This window comes from Callospermophilus lateralis, unplaced genomic scaffold (assembly GCF_048772815.1).
Source record: "Callospermophilus lateralis isolate mCalLat2 unplaced genomic scaffold, mCalLat2.hap1 Scaffold_2365, whole genome shotgun sequence".
Classification (NCBI taxonomy): domain Eukaryota; kingdom Metazoa; phylum Chordata; class Mammalia; order Rodentia; family Sciuridae; genus Callospermophilus; species Callospermophilus lateralis.
Genome location: NW_027513242.1, coordinates 29,554 through 54,497, shown reverse-complemented (window position 1 = coordinate 54,497; position 24,944 = coordinate 29,554). Strand labels below are relative to the sequence as shown.

General features: G+C 37.0%; 1 pseudogene; it reads right to left on the bottom strand.

The window, feature by feature from the left end:
- LOC143640417 (docking protein 6-like) overlaps positions 1-24,944 on the bottom strand; it is a 102,472-nt pseudogene that overhangs the window by 62,026 nt on the left and 15,502 nt on the right.

Below are 24,944 nucleotides of genomic sequence, written 5' to 3'. Positions count from 1 at the left end.
TAAATGTGTTCGCATGTGGAGCACAGTAGGGATACCAAATAACACTGAACAAATGCAGTAGAGGAACCCTCAGTAGAGGAATTTGATAGTTTGTCTGGGGCCATGGAGTACATATTAGGCTGAACTGGATCCATCTGTTTCCATTGCCCTACATTACCTACTTTCTTAAAAGAAACAATGATTTTCTTTAAAATTTGATTATAGATATTATGAACCAGTATCATTTAGACAACGGAGCTTTCCAACTAATTATTCAGACAAAAGTTGAATTTTATCTTTTTACTTATGTTTTAGGAAGACTTTTCCATCTTTTTTTCCAATGTGCTTAAAAACAACCCTGAGCATAAAGCATGGAGTATCCACAATAATTACCAGAGTGGGAGTAGTAAAATGATCATTCCCACTCCAATGGGTGGATTTCTCTTTCACACAATCAGCGCGTGGTAGTGGTAGACACAAGCATGGTGTGTCTCCCAGTCAGGCACACTCCTATGAATCCTTATTTTCTGGAATTCCTAATGGGAACTGGTCTGGAGATGAGTAAATTTTTAAAAGATTCCCATCCATATCCTTGGACCATAGTAACACTTTGTTGGGCCTCCAACATTCTGATCTCTGAAACTCAGTTTTCTTTGTCATTATGCAACTTCCATCAATGCCACAAGTTCTCATCTAAAGAGACCATGGTGACCTGCGTTAAATTGAATTTTATGTTGGCATCTGTCTCATATTTATAAATAAATTCAGTACCATTTAGTGAACCATAGCTACCTTCTTAGTAGGAGTACATCTAAAAATAGATGAAAAATAGCTCAAAGCAAATGGCAACGGGGTACTTAACACAAAAAACACCATTGCTGTCTTCACGGCACTTCTAGTGGGTCCGCCAAAGAAAATGCTTTTGGCTGCAGACATTTTTTTTGGTGTATTCTGCTCAAGAAATAATAGTTATCAAAACAGACAAATCCTTCAAATGTCAATGTGATGTGCTTCCTTAATACAAATCTTCAATTCACAGGAGACAAAGGTTATCAGACTGTGAACTTATAATTTCCTAGTCTCTATTTTTGCTCTTTATGGGGTTACAGAAAGTCATAAAAATAAGGTATTGAGTTTATAAGTTAGTAAGAATGTCTGAAAAACAGAAAGATTTCTTTTGAAAATTAAGTGGACCCTGCCTGGTCTTTCTTAGCATGGTATCAGGCACAGTGGGTGTTAACAGGTTTCTGGCTCTGGAATCCAGGGAAACTGAAAACCCAAATGTGAAAGTAACACAAAATCTGTTACTGTACCCAAACTATTTGAATCTAACAAAATTAGATTATTTTTAAATACAATTAAATGCTTCCATAAAGCAAGTATGAGAATTATATTAGAATAAACTTTTAATTATATTATTTTAAAGCACTTTAAGATGATTTTCTCTCAGTCGACAGATTGGGAGAAAATTTTGGTTCATTACTCTTCTGAAATATAATCAATGTCCAGATTATAGAAAGAATGCAAAACACTAAATACCAATAAAAATCAAATTATCTATTCAATAAATGGACAAACAAACTAAATAGACACTTCTCAAAAGAGGTACAAATGGCCAATAATTTTTATTGAAAATGGTTCAAATCTTTAATCATCTGGCAAAGACAAATAAAAACTAAACTGAGATTCTATCTAATGCCAGTTGGAATAGAACAAATAGCAATAAATACTACTGAGGAGGTGGAGAAAAAGGAACTCTTACACATTGTTGATGGGAATGTAAATTAGTATAGCCACTATGGAAATCATATGAGGTTTCCTCAAAAAACTAAAAGTAGAACTACCATGTACAGAATAGTAGTGATGTGTATATTTGTACATTTATATTATATGATTTGATCAAATTCATTCTCTAATACCTCCTCTGGACCTCTCCTCAGAGAGCTATACCACTCTTCAGCATTCATTCAAAAGAAGTAAGAGCATACTTTAGTAATGCATATTACCTATGCTTATTGCAGCACAATTCACAACAGCTAAATTATGGATTCAGTCTAGGTGTCCAATTGTGAAATCACCACAAAACCTGCTACCACACTAGAACTATTTGAAACTAACATTCTTTGTGTCTGTCAACAAATAAATGGATAAAGAAAATGTGTTATATGCACATAACGTAGTTTTATTCAGCCATAAAGAAGAATTAAATCATGTCATTTGGAGGAAAATTGGTAGAACTAGAAAACATCATGTTAAGTGAAATAAGCCAGACTCAGATAGTCAAAAGTTTTGTTTCCTTTCTTATGTGGAAGCTAGAGAGGAAAAAGTAAGAAAAAAAAAACAAGGGATCTCATGAAGGTGGAGGGGCCAGAAGACCTTCTTCTACTAGGGTGGAAGAAGGGGATCAGGGGAGGGAAGAGGAGAGGTTCAGAGGAGGTATTAGAGAACGAATTTGATCAAATCAGTAATATAAATGTACAAACATACACATCACCGCTATTCTGTATAATTAATATAAACCAATTAAAACTTAAATCAAAAAATGGAATAAAATAATGACAGTCATTGAATTACCCTAGTATTTGCTCCCTGGCTCTTACCAACTACTTTCTTCTATTTAAATTTAAATTTTGAGTTGATGAATACTGTGGATATTTATGGAGTACAATGTAATGTTTTGATGTATTTACATTGTGGAAATATTATATCAAGCTAATGAAATATTTATCACCACACATACTTAGAACTTTTTTGTAGTAAGATCATTCCAAACCCATTTTAAAGCAATTTTGGATATATAATATATAATACATTATTATCTTTCTTAGAAAAAGATCATTTTATCACTTCTAAAACATGCTACAATCAGCAACAACTGTTTTGGTGTGTTGGCTATTTTGAAAGCATTGGCTTCTATGATTGAAGAATCAACTATTTGTGGTAAGGCAGATGTCTAAATAAACTTCACATCTCTCCTTGAAGCTATTTTCAAGAGAACCCTTGTGCATTGTAATGGGAATATAAATTCCTATATCCGTTATGAGGAACAGGATGGAGGCTCCTCAAACGAGCTAAAAAGAGAACTCCCATATGATTCAGCAATCCCACTCAGGTGGGCATCCATGGGAAATGAAGTCAGTATGTTGGAGAGAGAGACTTAAGCATGGACTGGTAATCTCAGGGGAGACCCCCCTTGTTTCCCATTTACTACACTGAGCATCTCAGTTCCAACACTACTTTAACCACCAAGAACATCAATCCATTGTTTATCCTGACATATTTGCAAACTCAAACACCCTCTTCTCATCCACATTACCTCGTCAGGCAGCCTGAATTCAAGAGTCAACCATTACAATCTCTCTCATGATAGAATGAGCTTCTCAGACCCTTCTTCCCCTTGCTTCCACAATGTGCTTGACATACAATACAGCAAAAATAAATAATACCTTCCTACACATTCTATAGAGCTTAAAAGGAAAAAGAGAAGAAAATACTAGTGCACAGTATCAGTAATGGGAATATAATTGGTATGCAAACAAAATCAAATAAAAATAACAAATTAAAGGTGATAATAGCATCGATAGGGCACTTCCTGAGTCTCAGTCACTGTGCTGAGTGGCCAACAATTTCAGTACTTTTGGCAGTTAACCTTTAAAATATACAAAGAAAAGCTTTGTGGAAATAAAGTAACTTTCTCCCAAACATCACGGAGAATAGGAGACCAGGATTTGAACCATGAAATTGATGCCCACTTCACCATGCAGAGGAAACTGAAAACCAGGAAGAGCTAGGTAGTGTTCCAGAAAAACCAAATTAGTAGAATGCGTTCAAATAGGTGTAGAGGACCTGAGTGACATCTGTAAACAAAGTGCCCTTCAAAAGGTACTGGGCTAAGATGATTTCAGAGCAATGTGAAAGCAATATTTCATTTGTTATTTCAACTGTTCTAGAGCTCAAAAACAGGAACAGTTTGCAATTCTTTTATGTATCCTGATGCCAAACCTGGACTAGGGGAGCACAAAAAGTCAACAGATGCACCACACCTGGGAGTAGGATCATGCAATTCCTATGTGTTACAGAGATTTTTATTAAAAATAATCTTTCAATTCACTCTTTACTTTTAAAGATGATAATATTAACTAACACTTATCAATTGCTTAATAAGTGCCAGCTTTGTTATTTTCATATTAAACATTTCTTACATTTCATGAGATGAAACTGCTATTGGTCTGGTTTTCAGAGAAGGAATCAGAAGTACAGAGATAATTTGAACACAGTCTGCTGGACTATAATCTAGACCCTAACCTTGACCTCAAATGGCCAATACCAGGAAATGTGTTAATATAATATATCCTATTAACTGTTTAAAGGGAAAGAACCATGTAATTATTCTGATGGATACCAACTTGGATAAGCATGTATTTTTAAGAATATAGTTTAACTATCCAAAATACAGCATGGTATAACCCTGTAATGATGCAAAATGAATAATTAGAGTTATGTTTATCAAAGAAAAAATTCAGAAGTGCAATCTTGAGGACAAAAGGCAACTTCCAATGAATGGAGTATGATACAGTTATATAAATTTCATAAACTGCAAAACAATTAGCTATCACTTTTAGTAATACTTGTAAATGTGAAAGTAGTATAAACCACAAATATCTACAAAAGAAAACATTCAAAATGTTGTATTACAGTTTTAGTGACTGATGTAATTGTAACAAAAGCATGAATCATGTATTTATACTGTGCTGTATTTATTTCATAAGGTGATTAGTAGGTTCGTAAGTATTTGTAATATTTATTATCTATGCATGATATTTAGTAATTCCTAAAATAACAAAATACATACATACTAGTTAATTTCTAGAATACAAAAATATAAAATAAATATAACTGGCATCCCCATTAAAAAACAGCATCATTGAGATGAATTTTCAGGACTTCATGTTTTATGACAAATTTGTACATTTGTGTGCACACATGGATTTGAGTATATGTGTATGCATTCATGTATGTTTGAAGATATCTCTAATAAAATGCAAAAAAGGGAGGGGGGCTGGACTTGTGGCTCTGTAGTTAAGTGCCCCTGGGTTCAATCCCTGACAATTCCTCAAAAAAATATATGGGGTGTCTTTATGGTATATGCACTGCAAACTCTGGTTTTCACTGGATGTAATGTGTATCTTTTCACACTAACAAATACAAATTTACATCATCAGTTTAAATTGCTGCAAAAATACTTTCTTGACATCATTGACAAACTGATGAAACAGTAGGTCATCAACTTTTCTATTCTATTAAAAAGCACTTGAATGATCTTCCTCACACATGAATCTGTCTGTTTTCTGACTTTTACCCACTGTGCTTCTTTGCTTGTGATTTTGGTCCTTTTTGCTGGTAAATCCACATTTTAGAAGTTGCACGTGGGGATGCACAGGGGCATGTGGTGCTGAAATTGAATGACAAGATTCTGGTTCGTTTTTCATGGGTCTTCAGCTTGGTTGTCCAGAACCAGGAAGGTACTGTGAAGACCAAACAGCCCAGCAAGGGGAGGGGCGGTTTCCACGTGCAGAGGCCCAAGGCCCTCTGTGGAGCCTGAAGTCCTGCTGTTGAAGTGCACATCTGTCCCAGGGTCATCTCAGAGGCGCCTCAGAGCCCGGTGTGCCCTCTTAAGAACATTCTCCATGTTTCAGCTTCCCTTCCGTGGCACCTCTCCCCCGCGCCGGCCCAAAGCTGAATTCTGCATTTTACCCACTTGTTATATTTTACTTGGAACTTTGAATTTTGTGCTTCGTGAATTGTTCATGTATAACACTGGCTGTAATTTTAGAGAAAAGTCTATGATTTTGATAAACAGAAAAATGTTATTTTTATATTTTCAAAAATAGGAATTGATTTGTCTCATTTATGTTCAAAACAAAGTTCAAACTCTTGAAGATTTCTTAGCTGCTTCCACACTTGGGTATTTTTTGTTTGTTTGTTTGTTTGTTTCAAAATGATGCCATTAAAAACAAAGAGGAATTTCAGAGTTTCTTATGTGCCATTATTCATGGAATGAATGCCTTTTTCTATCCACCTACTTAGTGAAACCCAAAAATGTATACCAATGACAGGTTGTTAAAAAATTATTAAATTTTTCATGTTCATGTGTGTGTATGTGTGTGTGTGTGTGTGTGTGTGTGTGTGTGTGTATGTGTATACACATACACATATATTTTCAGGACTGAGAATTGGACCCAGGGCTGCTCTACCACTGAGCCATATCCCCAAATTTTTTATTTTTTATTTTGAGGGAAGGTCTCATGAAGTTGCTCAAGCTGACCTTGAACTTGAGATCCTTCTGCCTTCTCCTTCCAAGTCACTGATTAAAAGCGTGCACTACCATGACCAGTTTTAACTTTTTTATTAATTAAATTTTTAAAGTGACACATAAAACAAGTACATAATAATAAGTGCCAGATACATATTTGTATATATATGAATATTTTAATTATTTTATATATATAAATGTTTGAAATAAAAAAGTTTGAAAAAACATATATATATAGTTCTACAACACTGCAATATATATATATATATATATATATATATATATATATATATATGTGTGTGTGTGTGTGTGTGTGTGTGTGTGTGTGTGTGTATGTGTGTGTGTGTGTGAACTTGAAAAATAAAATAATTTCTTAACAACCTGTCATTTGTATAGAATTTTGGGTTTCAAAAGTAGGCAGGTGGATAGAAAAAGGCATTCATTCAATGAATAATGGCAAATAAGAAATTCTGAAATTCCTCTATGTTTTTAAAGGAATCATTTTGAAAAAGACAGACCAAGGTGTGAAAGCAGCTAAGAAATCTTCAAGGGTTTGAACTTTGTTTTTAACAAGGGCAAACATGTTCAATACCCTTTCTTCTGGCTTTTCGAGAATGTACAGTACATTGTTGTTGTCTGTAGTCACCCAAGTGTGCAATGGTGACACCAGACTTCTTGCTCCTGACTGTAACTCAGCAACCATTGATCAATGTTTTAAAACTTGATTTGGAAGAGCTCTATCTTGTTTTCCTAGGACAGCCAGAACAAATTATCACAGACTGGGAAGTTCAAGGCAACGAAGATCTAGCTGCTCACGGTTCTGTAGATGAGCCCTAAGTCAGTGTCAGTGTCAGTGTCTCCTGGAGGCTGAAGGGAGTCTGCTGCAGGCTCCCTCCCAGCTCCTGGTGGCCTTGGCAATGCTCCGGTTCCCTGGTTGCACCTCCCTCTCCACAAACCTTTTTCCAGGTCTCCTCTGTATATGTCTGTATCCCAAAATCTCCCTCTTTTCTCATAAATACAACAGTAGAGTTGACATTGGTGCAGTACCATCTCATCTTTACTTGATGAGATGTGCACGGGGGCCCATTTCAGAATAAGGTCACCTGTATGACAGGCGCTGGGGTTAGGACTTGAATAGACAATTTTTTAGGGTAAACTAATCAATTCACTGCAAATTCTTTTTATGCTACTGTTCTGTTTCGTGCTAGCAGAGCACTATGCATTTTTAAGTTACCTTCTGATCTGTTTGTAGTGAATCTTTTGTTTTTACAAATAGACGGAAATGTACAGGACAAGTTGACAAAAAATTTTTTAAAAAGTTCAGTCTTAAAGCCTATTGCACTACTAAATATTATCTGCACTGTTTTCTAAAAAGTTCAAAAAAAGTATTACATATTCTTATTAGTTCATTAAGATGGATGGAACTTTAAGAAACATACTCAGTATTTCTAAGTCCTTATCAGCCTTTAAATGAAAGGAATTTTTTTCTGCAGAAAAATATTCAAATCACTTTTCTGCTTCAAAGATTTCAAAAAGTCTAGCACCCAATTATAGAAGGCTTGATTTCTCAGGGAAAAAAAAAACATAATTCTGTATATAATAGTAGCATATGGTAATGTATGGAATGGCACATCAAAGGTATTATACTTTATGTAAATTATAAAAATAAAGCATAAGTCCATTTTCTTAATGTATAAAAATAAGGACTGAGAAGAACAATGCCTCCCCATTGGCCATTTTCAAACAGACAGTGTGTGCTCATTGTCCATAAAATTTAAAAAACATTTTCTAGACTCTTGCACAAAAGTAGTCCTAAAATCACTTTCTGAGCTTGGTTGCCTATGGCAAATCTTGGCTTGCCTAGTGACAGGTCACAAGGGTCAGGGAAGGTTTCTCTGTGGGAAGGGCAGCTTGGTGGCTGTGCTGGGACCCCAAAGCCAGGAGGTGACAGCTTCCTTTAGTATCCAGAGTACAGAAGCAGGCACACTAACTAGACAGGCTGAAACTGGGAAAGCAAACCACTGGAGTTTGGGGAAGAAAGGAGATTTTCAGGATATGTACTAGACTTTACTCTCAAGCTGCTAATTTCTAGAGCACTTTAGTCTTTAGTTGGAGAGTGAACCAAAATGCATCAATAGTTTAGGTACTACACTTGTTCGAATACTCTTAAATAAATTGTTCGTCAGCCTCTGTATTTTCTTCTCACAGCAATCTAGTTCTCTCTTCTTTATAATGTCCTAAACCAGGAACCCCTCTCAGCGATGGTGTATCAGCCATACTTGTTCTTAGGTGGAATCAACTCACCTCAGTAGTGATTTTGGTGCTGGGCAGGGGCTGCTGTCCGCTGAACCTACCCGTTTTACAGACGTTCTAGACACTCAGGAAAAACCTTGTAGCACACTTTGCTCAAATCAGCTTTGTCTCTGATTTATTTCTCATCACAACCCGAGAGAACCATGCCCAAATTTTACCAAAATAATTTAAATTTTGCATGAGAAGGAGCAACAGAAAGTTGGTGTTTTTCTCTAATGTGAGTCTGTGAAGAGCATCGTCACAGATTCAAAGTCTCGGCCCTTGTTGCTGCTACGTGCATGACACTTTCTCTGCAGAGTTAGCTTCAGAATCCCAACACATTTTGGATCACATAAGCCCACTACATTCTGTTTTTAATAAATTCTTCCACATCTCTTAGCCGAGTAGCTAAGAAGCAGATGGTCATAAACCAGCATTTCTGTTCCATGATGGCTGAGTCAGCTAGAAATAGAAGTTGTTCCAACTCTGTCCAAGTTGTCTTTTGTACTGAACAGTCAGTAAGCCAGAATGTCCCCCATTACCCCCAAAGTAATGGACTGCTCATAAAAGCACTGGACTGATGTCACTGGAAACGGAAGTCTCATGTTTACCCCAAACCCTGTGACTCTGGGAAGGAGCACTGAGGATTTTTCTAATGTCACATTCTAATCTGGCCTTTCACATGCAATAAAATCAACTTCCTCCTTTGTCCTAGATATCTACAAGCCTTTATTTTGTATTATACTTTTGTGTTATACATTCTAAATTTGCAATAGCTTGACATATTTGACTATACAACTGGTTTAACATAATGAAACTCTATTGTTCTATCGCCTAACTTTTTGTTAAGCCAGTTCTATTATCAAAAACATAAAAACGTACTGTGATCTGGGGTGAGTATCTGAAATACAGAAGCTTTACAGAAGGGACCCTTGCCCTATTCTGCTTCTGTGCAGACAGTAAGTCTTTCTAAAATTAAGCATTCTACACAGTTCAAGAGGGAAGATCTTAAGAGTTCTTGACACATGCACAAAGGAAAAAAAAGAAGAAAAAAGAAAATGATAACTATGTGAGGTGACATGGGTCACGGGGATGATGATTTTATAATGTAATATACCCCAAAGCATCATAATGTGGAACTTAAATACAGGTGAATTTCACTTGTCAACAATCCCTTAATAAAGCTTAGAAATGCTAATCAACAGGAAGGCAGAGTTGCATGCCTATCAACTTTATTCTGAATCTGTGCATTTGGGGCAGCATCTTTTCTAGCTGATGTAAAGCATGAGAAGCAGAAAACTAAAGAGAATCTTCTGAAAAAGTGTTCCTAAGAAAAAAGGGAATAATAAGTTAAGATAATAACACATCTTACTGAATATTGTAAACCATCTTAGGGAAAAGGTGTCATTTTAGAAAACAACATTCTTCACGGAGCGTGGAAACTGGCAGAGCAGAGAGTCTGGGGCAGAGTGAGTGAGGCCCAGAGTCAGGGTGCAGTGGGGGCTGGAACAAAGTCTCCATGCAAGATGAGGAAGCAGGAAGCAGGAGACACTGGTGCCCCAAACAGAAGGACGTGGAAATTGGCAGGGTGAAGAGTGGGGCTGAGGCTTGGGCGGCAGGGACCGCAGCCCCCCCAAGGCTTCCATGTTGGGAGAAGAGCAGGACACACGCAGGCAGAGCCTCCAAGCTCATAAAACATGTGCAGGCCACTCAGGCACACACTGAGGATTAGTTTTCTTGTTGTTTGGTATTATTAGTTTCTTTTTACCACATCTGAATTGTACCAAAGATGCTCTCACGTAACTTTCTAATCCTTTTTTTTTTCTTTACAACTTGAAAATACATCATAGATAACCTCATAATAATACAGATCTAATTTGTTTAAAGTTGATTGATAGAATTGCAGATTCATTTAAATAGAGCATACTAATACAGAGATTGAGAGAGCCTGGGTACGCTTTGTCCAGTCCTCCTCCCCGCACCTTGCCCATGGTAGTATTTTGTAACATTGTAGTATCATGTCACAACCACTGTATTTCCAATGAGCATTGACCAGTCTTATTCAGATTTCCCCAGTTTTATGTGGGTGTGTGTATGTGTGTGTGTGTGTGTGTGTGTGTGTGTGTGTGTGTAAATTTTATATAATGTATCACTTGGTGGGTTTGTGTTTGTACTGCCACAATCAAAGTACTGCATTAATAATAATAATGCATTAATAATTAATAATAATAATTAATGCATTAATAATTAATAATAATTCAGATTCCAGGTCACATTACCATTTTACCATGATACACCTCTCCTGTCCCCATGCTTCCAACTCCACTCTTAACCTGTCTCAATTACCAATATGTTCTCCATTTCTAAAATTGTCATTTCACAGATATTAAACAAAAGGAGTCACATGATACTAGATTTTTGAGATCAGCTTTTTATTTTCACTTAGTATAATACCCTCAAGATTTATCCAAGTTGCTGTATGTATGAATAGTTATTCCCCCCTGGGGAGTATTCTATGGCATGATGTACATGACTTTGGAAGGACTTGTGGGTTCTTTCCAGCTTTAGGCTCTTTGAATAAATCTGCTGTGAACATTCACATACAGGTTGTATATGTATGTGTGCATTTTCATTTTTTTTCCTAGGATAAATGCCCAGGAGTGCAATTACTGTCTCCAATGGTCATTGCATGCTTAATTTTATGAGTCTGCCCCCAATTTTTTTTTTCAGAGTCACTGCAATGTTTTGAATTCCCACAGCAGTGCACAACAAATCTGGTTTCTCTGTGCCTCAAGAATTCCATGGCTCAGCTGTGTTTTTTCTTCTTACATTTGCCTATGGTATAGGTGCACTACTATGAACTTCCTGGAGGTTTAGTTTGTATTTATTGGTAATAACTTTACATGTGTTCACATATGTTCACATATGAGTGATTTCATACAAATAGAATAAATTACATGCTTGTTTTTTTTTTATTTTTTGTTTATTTTATTTTGTTTCTTTCCCTCTTTTATTTGCATTTTCCCCCAACAATCTTTTTCATACAGCTCATCATCACGTTCCCTCACCCTGGTAAAATTACTAAAACTCTCTCTCTCTGTGTTTTCTTTTTAATATGTGAGTATCCCACATACACTTTCCAGTAGTTGCTATTATGGTTTGGAGATGAGGTGTCCCCCAAAAGTTCATGTGTGAGACAATGCAATAATTTTCAGGAGTGAAATGATTAGGTTGTGAGATATGTAAACTAATCAGTGGATTAATCCACTGATATGGATTAAAGGGTGGTTACTGTAGGCAGGTAGGTTGTGGCTGGAGGAAGCAGGGCTGTGGGAGGTACATTTTGTCCTTGCTGGGTGGACCTCTCTCTTTTTACTTCCTGCTTGCCTTGTCCTGAGCTGATTCTTCCATCACGCCCTTCTGCCACAGTGTTCTGCCTCACGTTGGGCCCAGAGCTGTGGAATCCTCAGACCATGAACTGACCCTCTGAAACCACGAGCTGAAATGAACTTTTCCACCTCTAAATTGTTCTTGTCAAGTCTTTTAGTCATGGTGAAAAAAATGCTAACTAAAACAGTTGCTTTGCATGTAAAACTATTTCTAATGATCACATATTTCTTGATAAGGATATACCATTGTTTATTCAACTATTCACTCTATAGGTACTTATTTCCATTTTTCCATTATACATTGTGTACTTAAACCCACATCCTCATGTGCTGGCACGTATGTTTATGTGGGATATGGTCCCAAAGAGCCTTAATAAATCAAGTGTGTGTGTGTGTGTATACAATATATATATATATATTTATTTATGTATATATATGTGTGTATATATATATACTAAAATGCATATACATACACAAATATATATAAATATACAAATATTAAATATATAAGATTAAATATATATATACACTAAATATATACACTGATATATAATATATATAACATATAATATATATAATATGTATAATATATTATATATAATATTATATATATATATATAGTTGCCATTTTCTCTGAAAAAATAATTAATACAATTCATGCTCCATCTAGTCCTATGAGAACATACTCTTCTCTGCATCTTCATTGGAAATAAGTGTGAGGACTCTGTTTCCTACTATCCTGAAGCAGCTGGTTTGAAGGAATAATGGAAAGGACTTTTGGAAGATGCAGTTCCAGGGCTAGCTAGATGGCAATACAGTGAGACCTGGGGCAAGGTACTCCAGAAGTGTCTATCCTCTATGTCAGCATCCACTATATGGTACTGTCTCTCCCATTGCAAGAATTCATGGGTCCAGGGACCAAGGGGTGGAGACAGGGATGGTACCACTCACTACCACCCCTAGTGCCCCACGAGGGAAGCTTTTGCTTCCTGTTCCTGTAACCTTATGTTCTGCTGGCCTAGACATCTTAGATCCAGAGAGAATAATGCTTCTTCTGGGGGGTACAACAAAGATTTCACTAAACTGGAAGTTAAGACTCCCCCTCGCCACTTTGTGCTCCTCGTACCTCTGAGTCAACAGGCTAAGAAGGGAGCTATGGCACTGGCAGGGGTGACTGATCCAAATTACAGGCAGGTTGAAAAATCATCTTTGTCCCCAAGGGGTTTGTGTTCAAGAACTCTTTTGTGATGATGCTGATTGTAGTTTCTTCATCAGTGGCATTCCCAGATAAGCCGTTTGTTCGCATGCAATTGATGAGGTGAAGATTCAATTACTATTGATTGTAATATCCAATTTTCTTTAGTAAACTTAAATCCTTTAAAATGCATTGCATTTTCCTTATGCTTAATGTAGTTCATTGATATATATTTTATGTCAGTTCCACATTAATTTTTTAAAAAAATATTTCTTATTTTGATATAGCATCAGATGTAAAGCATTACTGCATAGATAATATGGCTGTTGTATGCCCATTTTCTCTGTTATTAAGTCTTACATTTTACTTACTTTTGCTATGTGCATTTGCTAACGTTGATGAAACAATGTTGATATATTCTTATTAATTAGTGGTCCTAATTGATAAATTATTAAGGTCTCCTCACTCCTCACTGAGTGTCCTCAGTTTTGTCCCGTTGCCCTTTTTTCTGTTTCTGGGTCTCATTTAGGATGCCACTTACGTTTTCTCCTCATGACTCCTTTTGCTCCTCTTGGCTGTGACAGTTCCTCAGACTTTCATATTTTGTCAACCTTCAAGGTTTTGAAGAGTACTGGTCCGGCACCTTGTAGAATGCCCCTCCGTTTGGATTTGTGTGATGTTTTTCTCAGGATTACACTGATTTGTGGGTTGCTGGGAGGAAGGTGATGAGGTAAAGTGCCGGTGCTGATGTGGACCTTGACCATGGCTGAGGTGGTCTCTGACAGCTTCCCTATGGTCTAGTTGTTCTCTCCCACCCACCCCTTTCTATGCTTTTTCCTTTGGAAGGAAGTCATCTGGGCAGCTCACAGTCACAGAGTGGGGAGTCGTGCAGCCCTCCTGAGAGCAGGGCCTCTGCATGAATTATTTGGAATTTTCTTATGGGACATTTGTCTATCTGCTCCCATTATTTACTTATTCAGTTAATTACTTATATAAGCATGGACTCATGCCCCAGTTCCTGTTATTAGAAACCAAGATCTGTATGCTATGTATATTCAGAAATTTTATTTCAAAATTCCTGATCTTTATAACCTTTCTATAAATTGTTCAAATGAACTTGCTAACTTGACCCAGGGAGGAGTGGGTTTCGTCTGTGCTGAGCTGTAGGTAAAGATACAATGCTCAGACCGCAGCACCAGGACTGGAGGTGCAGGTGCCACCTGCTGCAATGACACTTACTCTCTGGAGACCCAGGTGCTCTGTGATGTGGAGTTTAACAACATTCTTCCACTCACACTTGAGAATTCTAAACACTACATTTTGAACTCCTGCTGAACTTGAGCTATGTACACAGGAGTTTCTTCTTTACCAACATCAATATCTTATGGAAGTGAATGTTTCTAGTCTGGGTTCTTGGGATGATGAAAATAATACTTCTAATGACTTATTTGTCAGAATGGGAGTAAGAGCCTGTTTTCATTTGATGCACTGGTAGACACCTTGTGGCTCATAAAGGGGAGGACATTCAGGCGACACCTGGAAAAATGCCATGGAGCAGCAGGGGTATTCAAGAGGAAATTGTGTGTGTACATTCTCCCTAACTTTATAGAAAATAAAAAATTGAAAGAGGGCAGTTTCACATTAATCTCAAGCTTTTGTTTAAAGTGATAGGAATTTAAGAAAAGAATGGATTATAGCTGTTTAAGTCAGAAAAGCCATCTGTGTAAATGTAAAATTGCATTAAATAAAGTTTCTTCTGGAATCTCAGCAAAAAATCACAATATAAAAGGCAATCTATTAAATGATTAAGTAACTAAATAAATGCAAATTAGGCCAGTGTTTCTCTAAAGAATATCTAAATAAAATTGCGACTTAAAAAATATAATTAAATATCATTCTTTCCAAAAATAACAGACTTCAGTTGCACTTATACATGCAGAACATTGCTCACTACAATTTCAAAAAAAGTCAAACAATAGTGAAAAACAACAATTAAATTAATGAAAATCATTTTTATCATGTTTTTGAAAACTAATTTTCTGGCTGTTATTAATTTAATAAGAGACATTAATATTATATATTTAAGAGCTCAGAAAAATTGAAGTGACTAGACTGTTCTAAGACAGTGAACAAGAAGGTAAAAATATTTTGGGATAACAATATACCAATAAGGCTGAGACAGGTACTGTTACAAGACGGGGATTTATAGTACCAATCACAGACATCCCTGTACCTCCCAAAAGTCTGTTTTGAAGGATGAGATATGGAAAGATGGCAAATGAAGAAGGACTGATGAATAAAGCCATCCAAGGAAAGAAGGGCACTTTGACACATTCCAGGTCAGGCCAGGAAGACTAAGGTCAGCTCAGATGAGGGGTGTGAGCAGTCTCAGTCATGCACAGTGACATCAGCAGCTTTAGAATAATATGACTTAGCATTAATTAGACCTTTCAACTTTCTATAAACCAGACACTTCATTTTTCCTTTAAAAAATTAAGAATCTTCTCCCAAAAGGCTACATAACCATTTTAAATTTAAATATTTCGAGCCCTTCATATTTTTGGTAACATGCATTATAAAGCAAACACATTGTTTCTTTGAGCAAAATCTTTGAAAAGCATTGTCAACTCAGACATGACGCAGGGCCTCCAACGTGAAGGATATTGCAAGTTCAAATTAAAAAGTTCTGCATCTCACCACTGTCAGAGTGCTTTATGAACCGGCATGTTGAAATGCAATCTGAAATGTATTTATTTGTGGTACCAAGAACCGGTGAAAGCAGCACACTGCCCAAAGTTATGTTCTGCAAAGTTTGGGGAGTAAGGCTGAGTTTGCCAGGCTTTTGTACAGTGGCATTATTGTTGCCCTACAAAATACCTGCAGCTACTTTCTGCAAAAACCTGGATACTAATCACATGCTCACTCACTCAACATCGCCCTGGTATGGTTTACTTAATTCTCAAAGCTTGAATGGAAACTGTGCCAGAGTTCTCAGACCACCTGGGAGAAGGCACAGAGAGATGACAATAAGTACCCAAAACATCTGGAGAAATCAGTAGGCTGAACTGGCGACTAACATCCTCCACAACCCTCTCATTACAATGAGCCATCCAATCCAGACTCGCATCTTCATCTGCCGGGGTCATTGTCTCAGAAGCCGCTCAACGTCCTCAAGCTGTAGATGGGTCTGTAATGGCTTACCTGACTCACAGGCAAATTTCTTTGACGTTTCGTCATGAAAGATAATTGCCACTGCATGCTTCTTTGTCTCTCGAGGCAGTCTGGTTATATTTTTGATGTTGTGTAGTTCAGTTACCTTGAAATAAAAAAAAATTTAACTTAGTGTGCTGAATACATTCTATACTGGAAAGCTAAACACAAGGATCAGGTATCACTGCCTCACACCACTTCCTAGGGGATTCTTGTGCTAATTTTTAATTAACTATAGTCAAAAACAATAAGGAAAAAACACCATGTCTTCCATTGGGCACTCAATTTTGGTCACAGTTCATGTTGTTTGCTGCACTTTGAAATAGTCTAAAAACTGTGTAGAATAGCTTCATGGACTCAATGTTTTCAGTAAAGTGGCACCCCCAGGAGACCATAGCAGCTGTGGTACACAAGCATTCTCATTAAGGATCTGTTGAATTATGATTATGTTGATTATATTCAGTATCTCCTCTGTCTCCTAAGTCCCATCTATGATATCACTTTAGCCATGGGACAACTGACACCTGTCCATCAGTGAGGTGGCTCCAAAATTTTGAGTAACTAACCTTCAACAATGGAAAACGCAGTGTTTGTGGACCCATGAGTCACTTCCCTCACCACGGTCCATCTGGGATTTATGAACCTAGGTTAATGATGTTTTATTCATTTAGAAATGAATAAAGAATGCATTTATATCTTTTACTTCTTGACTTTTTATTGGTACATGTTCTGCTGCAAGTTAAGATTCTTTCATTTTTCCTCACAAGCAATACAAATGGCCAAATGCTTTTTTCTTCAACTTCTCTGCAACACAACATTGTAATAATTACGTTTAGGTTAATTTTTTCTAAATTATCTTGCAAGATACTGAATTTTTTTATTTTAACTTAAAAGATTTCCTGTTCCTGGATCAGTATTGTTAGCAGAAAGTAAGCAGAGTTAACTAACATAATAATACCCATTAATATTTTTTATGACATCTTATGGTGTCATATCTATGATGCTGTGGGAACCTATAATGAATTAATTATCTTTTGACTATGCTTTAATTTCTTTTCTCAAAATATGGAATTTTCAATATTGCTTTTGAATGTTATTTTGCTGATTAATATTTTGATAAGCATAAACTAAGTAAACAATAAGTCTTAACTTTTTGACCATCTATCTGCATACACATACATACACAACATTTATATGTATACTCATCTCCCAGTATTTGTGGGGAATTTGTTCCAGCCTCCCCACTCCTGTTGATTCCAAAATCAAGGAATACACAAATCCCTCATATAAAATTGCATATAATTTGCACATAACCTACATAGATTCTCCCATATAACTTAATTAAGCTTCAGATTACTTATAGCTAATGTGATGTGAATGGTACACACATAATTATCATGTCATATCATTTAGGGAATAGCAATAGGAAAAATCTGTGCATATTTAGTACAAACACAATTTTCCAAATAGTTTTGATCCATGGTCTGATTTCAAGAGATGAGGAACCTGTGGATATGGGAAGTTGACTGTATGTGAGAGCATGTGTACATAGCTATGTTATATATATTTGAAGACACAAATGTACATATGTGTAGATTTATATATAGTACTTTATCATCAATAGCATCTAATCTATAAGAATTTGGTTAGCACTTATAACTGTATTTAACATTACAGGATGTGGATTAGACAGAAAAGCACCAAAAATAAAAGTCACAGGCAAGAAAAAACAAATTGAAGCATTGGTATGTATGGAAATGGGCACATGCTATCTTGTTTGTAACATTATCCCAAAAAGAAGATCAGGAGAAGGACTTTGAAATTGCAGAAAGTCAGTTTTTATTTGTTTTATGTAATCTATAATTCCATTCTTTATAATTATTGAGTGTTTGTCTCATTTCATAATCACAAGTCTGTTTGCAAAATAAAAGTATATTCTCTGTAATTTTTTCAGCTTAAGTCTGTCAAATACTAAAAAAAGAATGCTAAATTTCCTATTAAATGTTGTGTTTTTATCAATGTATCAATGTATTTCCACTGAATAATTCTCATAGTAATGGTACTCAATATTTTTTAAATGCAATAGCTAAGATATTCAACTTGCTGCAGTGCATTCCTTTCTTGTCATTGCAAACCTTCACATATAAAGTAATAAATCACACACACTAGCATACGCATGCACATATACCAACATTACACTGGCTAGGAATTTCAGAGGCCTGCACTGGAGCTCCTGCTGTACTTGATTCCATTATGCATTAACCCCGTGTGAAAACATAAAATGAAAAGAAATATTTTTTAAGCTCGTTGATTCCATAATGTGAATTCAACTTTCGTTTCAGGATTCTGGTCAAAACGGCTCGCATCATTGCTTTCGCAGAACACTTTAGAAACAAGGTTTGTCATTTGGGTATGGATGATTATTGTAACCATGAATATAAGATCATCTGTTAGCACCAGTGTGTGCCAGGTCTCTGCATGATCCGATCTGGAGGAACTTCAGAACAAGATTTTGGCCCCAAGGGGAAGAGCTGATATGTGTAGTAATTTTTTTTTCTACTGTGTTTAGAATAGACACATCACTACCCCTAGAAATGACCCCTGATGGTAGTTAGAATATTCAGGATTTTGAGCTTTCTCTTTACATTAGACCCAATATATATTTTTCTCACAATTTTCCCAAAACCCTGAAGAGTTGATATGAGCATGGATATTTGTTACAGATAAGAAAGCTGGTGATTGGAGGAAGTAACAGCCCCATCCTTGGTCAACTTAAGAGAGACCTGTAGCCAGTGCTGACCCCGCCTGCTTGATTTCTTGAGTAGTTGGGTCTCTGCAGTGAATCTAATGTGAGAATTCTCTTTGACAAGTGTAGTAGTTTGGACTTGCTTGAGCAATGATCAATGCTTTCACTGTATCATACAAACTTTAACTGCACATGAGGGTTACTCCTGAAGAGAAAATACACATTTCCACTCAGAATTTCCAAAGCTCCGCTATACTCACAATTATTAAGTAGTGTCCTAAATAATGGGAAATGTACAGATGTATTTCATGTATTTAAAAATTTTTGATCTTCATTTTGGAAGCTGGTACCTCTGATATCAATCAGGATATGATAGTATTGAAGTAGTTAAAATGAACAATTCATGACCCCAAATTTCACTCATATCATATAATACATTATATTCAAAGAAAAATTATGTGCTACCATTTTAGGAGCTTGATGTTACTTGTCACCTATTTTTCCAAAATCTTTAGTGACCTGGATTTGTGACCTCACTCAGGGTTGCTGTTCAGGTACCTGCAGCAGCCCTCTTGCTGTGTCACATTGGACTTCTGTCACATACCTCAAAAATGAGTTTTAATCTGTTAGAGTCTGTAAACAAGTCAGGATGGCGCCTGGCAAAATGCCAGAGGGAGTGGTTTGTGAAGTAACACCATCGAGCCATTAAGTGTGGAGATTCCTTATTGGTTGACTGCTGTATCTAGTTTATGCTAATTAAGATAAGCTGTGTGGAATGTATATATACCCCTCCTATCCTACAATAAAGGGCTCCTACTCCTGCTGTATCAGTCTACACAAATTGCCCGTCACCCCCCGGTTATTTTGCTGCAGCCGGACTGCGGCATTAATCTACACCTTATTTATATTTGTTTCTCTCTTGTAACAATCTCTTCTAAGATTATCATGTGAAATTCTGAAGTTTCTGAAGATTAATACACTGGAGAGAAAGACAAAGTCTAACTTTTGAATGTCTAAATGATTAAATAATCGATTCAAGTAATATTAATGACAAATTTTACTCCAACATAGTATATTGAAGCAATATTTAAAAGTCAGACATTATCGTCAAATGATAATCTTCCCTGAACAAAGTAGAGTCTCAAAACAATGAAGATTCAATGTTGCTTTGGAACACAAAAGTGATAGAATTTATATAAAGTTATATATTATATAAAATATCTTGCAGTGGCAAACAATATCATGAAACCATTTTTAATCTTGCCCTTTTCCAAATATTTTTATTCAACAATATCAGAGATTATTAGAGTAAGTATTGTGGATTTTGCATTTTTTGTGGTCTCATATCAAAAATCAACAGCATAAACTGATGGACAGGCAGGGGAAACCTGGCAGGCACCAGGGGTCCAGGACCCTCTACCTTCAGCCTCAGGCGCCCCGACAGAGGCGCCCCAAGTGCTTGCTCACCTGTGGGACTCACTCACACTGAGCATGCTCATGGCCTCTCCAGGCCGATGCTGCTTCTCTGGTTTCCAGAATCATGCGGGTTTTAGTTGTCGATCAACAGTGTGATGCTGTCACCTCTTCAATTTAATAAATCTCCTCTACGTTTTGAAAAGTTGTCAAACTCAAGAATATAGATGCAAGTTTCTCAAATTATAATTTTCACCTGAAAACTGAATTTTTATATTTTTCAATGAACATGGTGGATTGTTTTCTTGATATGGGCTTGCTCAGTTCTTTTTTTCATGGATGCATTAAATTAACAGGACAGTGGCCCCCATGAAGCCATCGTCACATGCACTTTACAATTTGCTCAGTCTCCTTCCCAGCACCTTCCCCCTCCCTCCCCACCCGGTCTCACTGGGTTCACTCTATGATCCCCCCTCTATGGTTATTTTAATTAGTGCATTATAACTGCACACCTGAGCGGAATCCTTCAAAATTGTATCCAGTATTGCACATGGACATGGCGTAATTTGGAAATTACACTCCCCAGAACTTCCCCACGCCCTCCCCTCCTCCCTCCTTTTTAATGCTCTGCTTAGTTTAGTTTGAGAAAATATCCCACAAAAGTCTGAAGGATGAGTGGCATAGTTTGCTGTCAGTCAGTGACTTTTTCAATCAATGGAAGTTCTGTTTCTCTTTTGAAGAAGCAGCTATTGTGCTGGACCCCCATGGCCACACCTTGCTCCTTCCTGAGATGACTGCAGTCCCGTGCTCTTGAGTTCTTGCTATTTTGGTAAATACAATATTTAAAAGCCACACTGTGGTCCAGGTAGAATAAAATTAATATTTTTATTAAGTAAAGTTTTTGTTTGTTTTTACTTCTGTATGCAGCTGCCTGACTGTCAAAAATTCAATGACTGCTATTGCCACTCAGCACTGCTGCCTTGACCAGTTCCGTGTACTACTGCTTTTGCAGCTAGACAGGGAGAGCAAGAGCAAGCCTGCCTTGGCAGGGCGGTTCTTCAGGGCCACGCTGAGCTCCAGGGCTCTGCACAGTGCTCTCCTGGGCCCAGGGCTCTCTTTCTGTCACAGCCTTGTCAGTTCTGCTCCCATACCTTCCTCTCCACAACCTCATGACTCACTCCAGCCCTCGCTCCCTGTCCTCATGCCCACACCGGCCCCACTCCCCAGGACCTTGTCACACTGCTCCCAGCTGTCTTCCTCACCGACACACAGCCATTCCCCTCGAAGACTCACGGCCATGCACTCAGGCCTCAGAACTGAAGGTCTCGCTCTTCAGCAAGAACTGGAGGACTTCCAATGGTCCAGTTCCTGCCTGTACATCGGAGCTCATCTGCTTCCACGTCAGCCCTTAATGCAAGACAACGTCCAACCACAGGCAGAATCTCCCAGTGTTACTGAATCAAAAGCTCACCACTTAGTGATTATGGAGCTTCTGTGCAATAATCTGTTTGGGACAGCCTGTGCCTCCATCTTCCTGTCAAACTCACTCAGATGGACAAGTGCTCCTGAGCGAGCCCTGTGACATTAGTGACTTGTTCTTGTTTGGGCTCTTTCTCATGACCTTGGCAATTTGATCTGAGCTCAGATGTCCTCTTGGCTGAATACAGAATCTATCTGGGTTCTTGTATTAGGCTCAGTATGTCCAGATAGTTATTCTTTTAAGGCAGGATTTACTTATTTCTTCATTTATTTGGATTCTGACCATATGCTTTTCAAGGTGAAAAGCACTAGGCATTTGTAAACTGATTATTGCTTTCAAAACATGTGGAAGAAAAGACTGATTTGTTATCTGGGTTGTGTGCTCTGAGAGAGAGGGTGTACTTAGATATTTGGGAGTTATAAATAAATAGAGCACATCAGAGGGAGAAACTGTTTTTCTTATAGTTCAAAATGATTGAGTCTCTTGTTCTGCCATTACTGCTAGTTAACTGGGGGGAAATCACATGGGCTGAGGCAAATGGCAACTGGGCTCAAGCTTTCCAGAGTGCTCTTATCTGAACACTTAGCAAGATTTAGCATAAATAAATTGAGATCCATTTTACAGTTTAAAAATCATGCCATTGATGTTCTGCATTTTCCCCTTAGCCTAAGTACCAATTAAACTAAATGTTACTACTTAATGTAGATCTTACTATAGCAAAATTATATTTACACTATTTACTACACTCATAAATAGGTGAGATGGCATCATTATTGAAATTATTATTAGTTTTAGAGTATCTCTAAACAATTTACTTCATGACAGTTGAGACCAAATTACCACCTATTTAAGTGCTCAATTTCTTTTTAAAACCTAATTATCTTTTGAAAAGTGAAAAGAAATGAACTTTTAGATTATTTTCAAGAGATTTAAAAGAATCACAGCACAAATTGTACTCCTCTTTCTCATTAATCTTAGTAATAATTCTTATTAATTCTGGTATTTTACTAATATTGTATGGTTGTTTTAATTAAGAAAGGGTTTTTTTTAGGATAAAATGGCACATTTCAGGAGCAAGTTTAATAAAACTTTAATAGTGTAGAGAATATTGATTTTTCAGTAAGAAAAGATGATAATTTTACTGATTTTTTATTATTATAATTATTATCACACTTAATACACACATGTCTCTTTATTCTTGATTGCTAAGCTTTCATAAGAATAATTTAAATATTTGTGTTATCTACTACAGCGTATGCTTCAATAGCTGATGTTAAAATTTGCATAAAAATTTTATTATTGCTTCCTTTCAGTTAAAATTACATTGGTTTTCCAGTAGCAGCCTTGTTATATTTTCCCTTGTTGCTGATAAAAATGAACATGTGCTGTTGAAAAATCAATATAATTTATTCTTAAAGCAACCTGTGACAGAGCTCATGTCCTCTGACACAGTCTTCCCGTGGGTCACTGTTTGACTATCTCAATGTGTTCATTATCAATAATTACAAGCTTAGTCTTCCATATCTTTGACAGATATAAAGGCTCTCCCATGTTAAGCCACAGAATGAAACGTATCATCTAGAAATGAATAATTATTGGTACAGTTATATTAGAATTGGAGTTAGCTACTCACAAGTTTTGAACCTCAGAATTCAAGCAACCACAGATGAAAACTGTGTAAAAAATATAATTAGTGAGTACTGAACACACAAGGACTTCTTTGTTTGCCATCGTTTCCCAAATCATACAGCACAACCACGATTACATAGCATTTCTGTTGTATTAGGTAAAGTCCTGTACAGGATGTGCTCAGGTTCACAATGTCATGCTGTTTTACAGCAGAGCCTTCAGCATCTGCACAGTTTGTTACCTTCAGCAGAGCCAGTCCTCCACAGATGCTGAGGGACACCTGTAATGGTCGCTGTTGGCTGGCTACTCAGGTTCCAGCTCCACATTGTTAGCAGGACCTGATATTGTTCATATATCCACCCCTCCATCATCCCTTGTGGGAATCTCTCAGACTCCATCTGGGTGGAACTCACTATTCACTAATTAATAGAAGTGTTCTGGTGAAAGGACTAGTGGCTCTTGACAAGTGTCTTCCCATGGTGGAGCTGTCCTGTCAGAATGTCATAAGTCAGAAATGCTCCAGCTGGCCTGCTCCTAGGCTGAGAAGCCCAGGCAGTTCCAAAGACGGCAGAGTAGGGACCACACACATAAACAAGAAGTCCTCGATTTTAATTGTTGACAAGAGTGACTGGATCAAATAAGCCTGAGACCAGCTGCCTCCCTGAACATACTATAAATCATGATAGTCCACTTTCACTTGCAGCCAAAAGATTCTAATTGATAGAGCAAACTGAGAGCTGACCTTCCCTTGTTTTACAGATAGTAAAATGGGCTGTCCCAATTTGAGGGACTGTGACACAAAGTCATGGTCAGAAGAAGGACCATGTTCTCTACTTCTCAAACAAGTGCACTGTCCATTTGTCCAAGAGCCTTTGCCCTGAATGTCATGTGTTGTATCAACAGCAAATAATAGCTTAATAAGAAATGACTAGAGGAAGGAAAATCAACTACAAAAATGACTCAGGTTATAGGGGTGGTGGAAGGAAGTCTGGGATAACCTCAGTGCATTATTTCTCCTACATTATTTTGAAATTTCTCATTATAAGACAGAAAGATAATATATATTCAGGACTGAGAAATGCATAAAATTAGTATATAGGAAATTGTGCACTAAGGGGATCTCTGGATAGGTTTAAACTTAGCATGTGTAAGATGCTTCTCTGGCTATGCTACTGTTCTCACTTTGAGAGCTACAGCTTTACTACACAGATATTAATAGAAAACTATTCAGCTACTAGGACTTTACCCAGTGTAGTACAAAATTAGGTCTCTTAATTATTATTGTGGTTAAACAGTGG